Below are 11,180 nucleotides of genomic sequence, written 5' to 3'. Positions count from 1 at the left end.
TTGAAGAATTTGGGCATGTTCTTTTTAATTAATTTATATGAATACTTTATGAATGGATAAATATATGAAATGAGGACTTTCAACTCACTGATCTATTGGTAAATGAAGTTTGGGCATCTCTAAGGAGTGTACATGATTTTGGATTGCCAAGTCCACTTACTGCTACCAAACATATATAATAGACTAGGAATTAATTCACAAATTCATATTTTATACACCTAACTGAAGGTTATGAGACAAAAGAGAGTTAACATGTGCAAAGATTCCATCAGTCCAAAGGACTGACAAGACTCCACAGAGCATATCTATGTAATGCCTTCATTTAAAAGCAAAAGGGAGGGTACCTGGGTGACTCAGTTAAGCATCTGACTCAATGATCTCAGCTCACATCTTGATCTCAGGGTCGGGAGTTCAAGCCCCACATTGTGGAGCCTACTTAAAGAAATAAATAGAACCAAAGAATGTGGCTCACTAAGAGAAAGAAAATGTAGGTAAGCAATTAGGGAGTCAGAATTATTTAGGTGCAAGCTCCCCAGTGTCCTTATTCACATGTAGACTGCAATTTATTTCCAGGTTGAACCACTAAGATCTATGTGAGTATTTACTTTGGGAGAGCTCAAGGCAGAAGTTCCCTGCAAGGGCATTTATGCCCCTCTGTTCACTCATTACATAGTCAAGATAGGCTATCCAGTCAGTTACTTCATAAATGGGCTCTGGGGGCCTACAGGGGAACTTTAGACTTTAAATAGTGCCACACAGGGGCACCTGGGTGGCTCATTGGGTTAAGCCTCTGCCTTCAGCTCAGGTCATGATCTCAGGGTTCTGGGATTGAGTCCCACATCAGGCTCTCTGCTCAGTGGAGAGCCTGCTTTCTTTCTCTCTCTCTCTCTCTCTCTCTCTCTGCCTGCCTCTCTGCCTACTTGTGATCTGTCAAATAAATAAAATCTTTAAAAAAAATAAATAGTGCCACACATCTCTCTGCCCTTATCTCAATCCAGAGTCCATGCCAGACATCCAAGCATCATGAACATAATGTTAGAGCTTTTCCAACTAAATACTGTTAACTTTTCTCCTATCCTCCAAATGAAACTGGCCATTTACCAAGGTAGCTGCATCCAGGAAAAAGAAATAATCATACTTTTTAGGAATTACTGTCACTGTGGTCCATCAGTTGTAGTCAGGGCTTATAGAGGTCAGGTGATCAATGGAATTTTAGCTCAGGGCTCCTTCACAGTGAGCCTACTGGTTTCCCAGCCCATCTTATTTCCCCAGTTCCAAATGCATAATTGGAATAGATATACTTGGCAACTAACAGAACCCCATATTAGTTCTCTGACATCTGGGGTGAGGATTATTATGGTGGGGAAGGCCAACTGGAAGCCTTTGTAGGAGAACTGCCTCTACCCGTATTAAAATAATGCCACAATCCTGTACATATTGCAGATATTTATGACACAGGGACTTGAACGATGAGTGGTGGTTTCCAACATATCTCATTCCAGTCACTTATTTGGCTTATGCAGGAAACAGATGGATCTTAAATGATTATCATAAATTTAATCAGGTGGTAATCCTAATTGCATTCCAGATGTGATTTTGTTGCTTGAGAAAATTAACACATCCTCTGGTATGTGCCATAAAAACTACTGACCTGGAAAAAAATTTTTTCTAGATATCTTTTAGTAAAGACCACCAGAAATACTGTGTTTTCAGGCCAGCAATACACCTTCACTGTTCTAACTCAGGAGCTGTGTTCATCTGGGCTCTCCAGAGAAACAGAACCACTTAGGGATTTATACACACATATACATATCTGTGTGTCTCTGTGTGTGTGTACATGCACAAACCCCTAAGTGGTACACACAGAAACACATGTATGCATACATGTATATTGTACATACATGCATATATGTGTGTAACATATATGTACACACACACAAAGAAACAGAAGGCAGACAAAGAGAAAAAGATTTAAAGAACTGGATGTTGGGGCACCTGGGTGGCTTAGTCAGTTAAGTGTCTGCCTTCAGCTCAGTTCATGATCCCAGAGTCCTGGGATCAAGACCCACACTGGGCTCCCTACCTACTTCTCCTTCTCCCTCTGTCTCTCTCCCCACTCATTTTCTCTCTCTCTCTCTCAAATAAAATCTTTTCAAAGAAGAAAAGAATCGGATCATGCAATTGTGGAAGCTGGCAAGTCAAAAATCTGCAGGACAGACATGCAGGTTGGAAAACCAGATAAGAATTAATGCTGGAGTTCAAGCCTAGTGGAAGTCTGCTGACATAAAAATTTTCTCTTCTTCAAGAGTAGTTTTTTTTCTATTAAAGCCTTCAACTGATTGGATGAGGCCCGTACACATTATGGAGGGAAATCTTCTTTACTCAGTCTACTGAATGAAATGTTAATCTTATCTAACAAATACCTTCAAAGAAATATCTAAAATAATATTTGACCAGATATGTAGGTACTGTGGCCTAGCCAAATTGACACATTAAAATTAACCATCACAACAGTATATCAACTCTCCAGCACGTTAAGTCATAATTTAGTCCACCCACACCTCTATCAATTTCCCTTGCACAAGTAATCATGCTAGGCCATTAAATTAATAAAGACCCTACACATATTGGCAAGATATTTGAATGTCAGAGAGTGGGAAATAACTTTGGCAAAAATTCATGGCCCTTCCATCTCAGTGGAATTTCTATAGCGTCAATGTGGTGCATACTGAGATCTATTAAGGTGAAGAATCCCTTCCCTCAAACAGAGCATGACACATAGTGAACTCTCTGGATTTTAGACACATGTTTAAAAAAGTAATTTGGATATACCATTATGGCCCATTTATGTAATAAACTGGAAACTGCTAGTTTGAGGAGGGCCCAGAATGAGAGAAAGCTCTTCAGCAGGTCCAGGATGTTCATACTATCTCAAATGAGATTGGTATTCTGGAGATTTGGCTCAAGCAGGCCCTGAAGGCAAAGTTGCATGAAGAAGTGAACTAAAGGGGCACCAGGGTCAATTGAGCACACAACTCTTGATTTCAGCTCAGGTCATGAGCTCAGGGTCATGAGATTGAGCCCTATGTCAGGCTCTGGGTAGGGCATGGAACCTGCTTAAGGTTTTCTCTCTCTGCCTCCCCTTTGCTCCTCCACACCATACTTTCTTTTAAAAAAAAAGATTAAATGGACTAAATAAAAACACATGACCCCTACTCCTAAGATATTACCACTCCAAGACCATCCTATGGTCTCATGGGGAGGGCCCTACAACCAGCTGGCTAAGAGAAACATGTGAACACAGCTTAGATGGTTCTGTATGACATGCAAGTACCACCCAAATAAGGACAGCTGCAGCACTACAGCCCATTCTGGGACCTCCTTGAAGGGACAATGATGAAATCTTCCCAATGGGAAAAAAATGTGAGAAGGGCATCTGGTTGTTTATTTAGCCTAGAAGAAAATATGGCCAGAAGCAACAGTCTATAGTCATAGGCTATGGCCAATAGTTTGGTGAGATGGTCAGGGACTTAGAAGGAAGTCTGGGGAAGTGGTATATGAACAGATTTCTCTGACTGGGAAATGATGTGAAGATATTTGGGTCCCATGTGAATGAATGAGAGGAGGATCTTAATACACATATAGATGACCAATTCTGAGGGTATCAGTCAGCTTTTTTTCTCAGCAACTCGTGTTATTACCCGTGGGCTCATAAAACAAAGTGACCATGGCCCCAAAAATGAAGGTTATGTGTAGGCTCAGCAACATGGACTTTCACTCACCTAAAATGTCCTGTTTATAGCTACTGCTGACGGCCCAGTCTGCCAGTGGGAAAGACCAACACTGAGTCACCAAAATGACCTCATTCCCTGGGTGATACAGCTTTTCTTTCCCTGCATTCAGTGCTTCCAGCACACTACCATCTTACAGATGGTACTTATAGAGCACCTTATGCATCACTGCGGTATTTCAAATAACATTTGCTTCTGATCAAAGAGCTCATTTCATAGCAAATGAATTGTGGCTGTGAGCCCATACTCATACTACTCACATGGTCTTACCATGTTTTCCATCATTCTGAAGAAGCTTTTTTTTTTTTCCCCTGAAAAATCTGTCTTGATAGAATGTTAGAATGGCCTTTTGAAGCCTTGATTTCAGTGCCATTGAGATAGTTGTATCTTGTGGGACTGGGGAAGTGTCTTTGAAGATGCTATATACGCTTTAAATCAACATCCAGTATATGGTGACATCCAGTATATGGTGTAAACATGTCCAGGAATTGAGGAGTGCAAATGGGAGTGGTTCCACTCATTATTGCCTATCATGATCCACTAGCAAAAGTTTTGCTTTCCATCCCTGCAGCCTTGGGCTCTGCTGGACTGAAGCCTTAGTTTTAAGGAGAGGAATGCTTCCACCAGGAGACAATAATTCTTCCATTAAAGTTGAAGCTGCCACCTTGGGTTGAGGCTGCTTTGGGCTCCTCATGCTTCTGAATCAACAGAGGAGGAGGTTACTATACTGAATGAGTGATTGGTCCTGATTACCAGGAGGAATTTGGGCTGCTAATATATAATGAATGTAAAGAATCTTATGTCTGAAATATAGAAGCTCCCTTAGCGTGTCTCAGTACTGCCACGTCCTGTGACTAATGTTCATGGAAAACTACAACTGGGTTCAGGCAGGACTGCTAATGGCTGAGACACTTTAGGAATATTTGGTTTATCCTGAAAGAATAAAAATCAGCTGAGGCACTTGCTGAGGACAAAGTAGATATGGCATGTATAGTAGAAGATAGTTATAAATACTAGCTATAACAACATGGCCAGTTGTAAAAATGAGAACAGAAATAGCATGCATGATTCTCTGTTTTGTTATGTTTGTATACATATTAACGGAATATTTTTGTTTCCTTCCCTCTCCTACCCCTGTCAAACATAAGATTTATTGGTTATAGTTAACTTTATATCACAGTTACAGGATAGGAGTGAGCCTCACCCAAGGGTTTTTGCATCCTCTCTTGGGGAAAGCATTAATGTGTTTTCTACTGTACACAAGATAGTGTTTCATGTCAGTAGAAAGTATAACTTATTGTTTTCATTTGAAGAGTGTGATTTAAGGAAATGTTGATAAGCAGTGGACTGTTAAGGTCATTTTTATGTGTCAACTTGGCTAGACTACAGTTATTCAAACACTAATCTAAGTGTTGCTGTGAAGGTATTTTGTAGATGTGATTAAAGTCCATAATCAGTTAGCTTTAAGGGAGATCATCCTAGTAATCTAAGGAGGGCCTGATTTAATCAGTTGAAAGACATTAAGAGTAGAGCTGAGGAATTCCTGAAAAAGAAAAATTTTGCCTACGGATAGCAGGCTCATCTCATGTCTAAGAATTCTAGCTTGCCTTTCCTGATTTTAGACCTGCTTAACCCCCACAATCACATAAGCAGATTCACTGCAATAAATATATATATTCTGTTTTCTGGTTAAATACTGATATAACATCTTTCAACGTTTCTTCTTCCAGGCCCCTGACTAGGCCATTTTAACCTAGGAGTATGATTGTTCTTCTCTTGGGCCACTTCTTCTACACGAAGTGGATGACCAAATGCAATACCTAATGTTTCACCAACTGAGAAAAAAGTCCCTTTCAGAGCTTCCCATGTGAAGCTTCTGTATAATGCTGCTGCTTTTCATTTTGGTTTACATTTGCATATAGAGCCAAAAAACTGCAAGTCAAGTTCAGCCCTTTTCTTTCATCCTCAGCTGGTTATATGGGACTCCCATATGTCCACTATGAGTGATCTGAGACATTGGTGGAAGTGATGGGTGACATATCCATGTAGACTGTATGCCCTTAGTACTTCCTGTGCACAACTCTGAATGTGCCAGTTCCATTTTCTTAAAGATTGCACTGGGCTCATCCAACTTTATCACTTTGTGATTCTGGCGGAACATAGCTCTCACAATGAGCAGTTCAGGATGCCTGGTGACTTGGTTTCACCCGGTCAAGCGTTCTGTCTTCAAAGAGCCCAGTGGCATACCAGGAGCTTATTTTCAAAAACTGTGTAAGACCCCCATATGGGAGATTTCAAGATGTCTAGGTACTTTCCTTTTTCCAACGTGTAGTAGCTCAAGTAAAAGGCCATAGGTCCCTGTGGCAGAAAGATTAAGATGTCCCTCAATGATCTCTGACTCCTGATATGCATGCCTTTGTGTAATCCCCTTCCCTTGAGAGTGGGCTGACTTGCCAAGTTATTTCTAATAAACAGAATAAGGCAAAGATCATAGGAAGTCACTTAAGTAATTAAAGTTATAAAAAAGAGAACTTCTTTCTCGCTAGAAGACCTTTACTGTCTTGCTGGCTTTGATGAAGTAAGATGCCATACTGAAGAAGCCCATACAGAAACTGGAACTGAAACTGGATTCTGGCCAACAACCAGCATTAGACTGATGTCCTTAGTCTAACAACCTGTAAGGAACTAAATCCTGCAAATAACCATGTGAGCTTGGAAGTCATCCTTCCCCAGATGTGCCTTCAGGTAAAACCTGGCCCATACCTTGACTGTAGACTTAAAAAAAAAGTTTTATTTATTCAAGTAATCTCTACTCCCAACACGGGGCTTGAAATCAAGAGTCACATGTTCTAAAAAAAAAAAAAAAAGAGTCACATGTTCTTCCAACTGAGCCAGCCAGGTAGACCTTGAAGTAGAGGACATAGGTTGTGTTCGGACTCATAACCCTCAGAAACTGAAACGATGACTGTGTGTTGCTCTAAGCTGCTAAGTTTGTGGTTGCTTGCTGCAAAGTAATGGACAATACAATATAATAAAGGGTATGATCCCTCTTTCGATGTTTGACTGCTGTGTATCCCTTTAGGGCAGGTGGGGAAGTTCAAGCTACACAAACCCCAGTCTCTTCATGGGAACCCTTACAGAGCCCCGCCAGTAAGCACAATAAAAAACCCAAGTCACTCTCCCCTGCTTTACCTCTCAATCCATTCTGAGACCTGCTTGGAATTCTCCCTTCTTCTCCCCAGAAAATCTCACTATGCAATAAACCTCTCCATACCCTGTTGGTGCATGTATGGTACTATGAGTCTTGACATACAAACCAAATTTTGAGTTGGGGATCGATCCCACATCTTTAGGGTGACTTCAAAAACTACAGCAGTGAGTAGAGTGTCTAAGCAATAGCTACCACTATCAGGGGTATGTGTTCTCGTGCTTTGGTTTCCTAACAAGCTCTGTTGCCTTTTAGCAACTATGCATTTTGAGTTGTTGTCCACTAGAAAGCACGCTATTTGATCTGTGCTGCTGTCTGGAGAGTTTGTGCTTTGAGCTTTGCTGTATAGAACTTTGTGCTGTATTTTCCAAGTCTTATCAAATCTCTATTATAGATTTTACTGACTTAAATCAGAAGTTTTGATAATTGGTATTTACAGGCATAATATTGAGGACTTCCTTAAAGTAGCTCTGGGTCATGTGTCTTTGCCCAAAACTCTGTCTCAGATTGAATAATATGTCTCAATTCCAGCAAAGTCATTACTGATACTAGGCTCAGGGAAATAACTCTCACCCTGGAACAATTACTTGTGTGTTGCACTAGGGCATTGACACTCATTCTACAGTGCACGCAGGACAAAGATTGATACCCTGCGTAATATTCAGGACCGCTGGGTGATTGCTTCTGTGAAAGAAAAGCAGTCACAATGTAGCATGCTACAAATCTATACCCCTTTTAAAACCAAATGGTCAAGATCATACAAAATACCTTTTCCAGTGCTGCCTATGCCTCTGCAAAACAGATTCTGATCCTCAGTTACAGAAGAAAAACATTCATGGAACCCTATGGCATGGTCCCTTAAGAAAAGTGGCCCTGAATACTTTATGCTCATCCCTTTTAAAGGGTATAAGACAATAGCACTGTATTAGCCAACTGTAAAATAAAACAATAAAGACTCTGGGATTGAGGGAGGGCTACAGATTATCAATGTCCAGAAAGCAGAGTGGGAAAATCAGTACCTAGGGTTGCTAAAATATATAACATGATATATTACCTAATGTGTTAGTTTTATTGATTTACTCTTTAAAAGAATTTATTTATTTGACAGAGCAAGAGAGAGCACGCACAAGCAGGGGGAGCAGCAGAGGGAGAGGGAGAAGCGGGCTCTCCACTAAGCAGGGATCCCAAAGTGGGGCTTGATCCCAGGACCCTGGGATCTGACCTGACCCAAAGGCAGACACTTAACAACTGAGCCACCCAGGTACCCTTAATGTGTTAATTATAAGCAAAAAATTATGAGACATACAAAGAACAGAAAAATATGACCCAGACATAGGGACAATAAAAGCAAGCAACTAAAATTGTCTGAGAGGGCCCAGATGTCACTCCTAACAGAAAAGGACAACAAAACAGCCATTAAAATTATTTTGAAGAACTGAAGGAAAAAGCATGACTAAAGAAGCAAAAGAAAATATGACAATGCTTCATCAAATGTTCCATCAATGTTTGCTCTTCAAAGAGCAAATATTAGGGGCACCTGGCTGGCTCAATCGTCAAGTGTCTACCTTCAGCCTGCTTCTCCCTCTCCCACTCCCACTTGTGTTCCGTCTCTCAATGTTTCTCTCTCTCTCTCTCTCTCTCTGTCAAATAAATAAATAAGATCTTTAAAAAAAAAAGAAGAAGAGCAAACAATAATAACGAAATTGAGGGGTGCCTGGCTGACGGGTGGCTCAGTGGGTTAAGCCGCTGCCTTCGGCTCGGGTCGTGGTCTCAGGGTCCTGGGATCGAGTCCTGCGTCGGGCTCCCTGCTCGGCAGGGAGCCTGCTTCCCTTCCTCTCTCTCTGCCTGCCTCTCTGCCTGCTTGTGATCTCTCGCTGTCAAATAAATAAATAAAATCTTAAAAAAAAAAGGAACATGTGACTCTTGATCTTGAAGTCATGAGTTTGAACTCCACATGGGATGTAAAAATTACTTAAATAAATAAAACTTTAAAAAAAAACTTTTCTTTTAAAAAAGAAAAAGAAATTAAAATTATAGAGGACCAAGTAGAAATTGAGTTTAAAACTGCAATAACCAAAATGAAAACTGACTTGAGGAACTCAACAGATTTGAGCTGCCAAAAGAATGGATGTAAATATTGTGAAGATTAGTAATTCCAAGAATAGAAAGAAAAATGAATGAAGAATGAACAGAGCCTCAGAGAAATGTAAGACATCATTAAGAATGCCAACATACATGTAAAGGAGAGAAGCAGAAAAAAAACCACTTAAAAAATAATGGCTGAAAATTTCCCAATTTACTGAAAAACTTTAATGTACACATCCAAGAAGCTCAAGAAACTCTACGCAAAGATTCACAAAGACCTCATAGTAAAATTAATAAAATCTAGTCAAGAAGAAACCCTTGAAAGCAACAGAAAAAGATTTATCACTTAAAGGGAGCCCCAATAACGTCAATAGTGGGTCTCTTATGAGAAACAATGGAGACTAGAAAACAATGGGATGAAATATTCAAAGTTCTGGGAGAAGGGGGTAAATCTGTACAAAAGAATTTTATATGTAAGTAAAGCTGTCTTTAAAAAATGGTGAAATGGGATGCCTAGCTGGCTCAGTTGGTTAAGCAGCTGCCTTTGGCTCAGGTCATGATCCCAGGGTCCTGGGATAGAGCCCCACATTGGGCTCCCAGCTCGGTGGAGAGCCTGCTTCTCCTTCTCCCTCTGCCTACTTGTGCTCTGTCAAATAAAGTCTTTTTTTTTTAAATGGTGAAATATGGATGCCAGAGGGACTGAGTCAGTTAAGTGTATGACTTTTGGTTTTAGCTCAAGTCATGATCTTGGGGTCACGGGATCAAATCTGCCATCTGGCTCTGGCTCAGTGCGCAGTCTGCCTGAGATTCTCTCCCTCTCCCTCTTCAAGAAGTGCTCACACTCTATCTAAATTAATTAATTAATTACATCTTTAATGAATGAATGAATAATAATTAAAAATGGTGAAATAAAGACATTGCCAGTCAAACCAACAATGAGGGAATTTCCACCTTACAAAATACACTAGGGAAAGTTCTCCAGAATGAAAGTGACTTTAGATGGTACCCAAAAAAGTACCAGTAAAGGTAATGACGTGGTTATAAAAAATACAGCACAAATGCATATTTCTTCTCTTAACTGATCTAAAAAGCAATTCTCCATATAAAACAATAAAGCTCCCAAGGGGTAACATTTCTGCATCTCATGGGAACTAAGTTAATACACAGGTAAAGTAGATTTTGTTAACTTAAAATGGATATGGTAAGGTATACATGCAAGATTAGGACATTTCCAGACAGACAAAAACTATGGGATTTCATCACCACTTGAGAACTGCCTTAAAAGTAATGCTAGAGGGAATTCAAGTTGAAATGAAAGGACACTAAGTAACAACACAAATTCTTAGGAAAGTATAAAACTTACTGGTAAAGGTAAATGGTCAATTTAAGAATACTTTAAAATTGCAAAGGTGGTGCAGAAGTCATATTTGAGTATGAAAGTTAAAAAACAAAAATATTAAGAATAACTAGCTAATTTCTTGATATACAATATAAAAAGATGTAAAATGTATCAGTATCAAATATAAAATGGGGGGAGGGTAAAACCAGGGCATTTCTATGTAACTTAAGTTGTGATTAGCTTAAAATAGACCGGTTATGTTTTATGTAAACTTCATAGTAACCACAAAGAAAAAACCTATAGTAGATACACAAATTAGAGAGAAGGAATCTATTTTAAAAAAACATCAGAGGTGCTTCGCCGGCTCTTTTGGTAGGCATGAGACTTTTAGTCTCGGAGTCATGAGTTCCATCCCCACATTGTGAGTAGTGCCTACTTAAAATAAAAATAAAATGGGTGCCTGGATGGCTCAGTTGGTTAAGCATCTGCCTTTGGCTCAGGTCATGATCCCTGGGTCCTAGGATCGAGCCCCATGTTGGGCTCCCTGATCAGCAGGGAGCCTGCTTCTCCCTCTTTCCCCTGCTCGTACTCTCTCGTTATCTCTCTCCCTGTGTCTCAGGTAAATAAATAGTCTTTTTTAATTATTTATTTGAGACAGAGAGGGAGACACAGAGAGAGAAGCAGACTCTCCACTAAGCAGAGAGCCCAATACGGGACTCAATTTTAGCACCCTGAGGTCATGACCTGAGAGCTGAAG

Source organism: Neovison vison, chromosome 7, assembly GCF_020171115.1.
Source record: "Neovison vison isolate M4711 chromosome 7, ASM_NN_V1, whole genome shotgun sequence".
In the NCBI taxonomy this organism is placed as follows: Eukaryota; Metazoa; Chordata; class Mammalia; order Carnivora; family Mustelidae; genus Neogale; species Neogale vison.
This window is presented reverse-complemented; position numbering follows the sequence as displayed.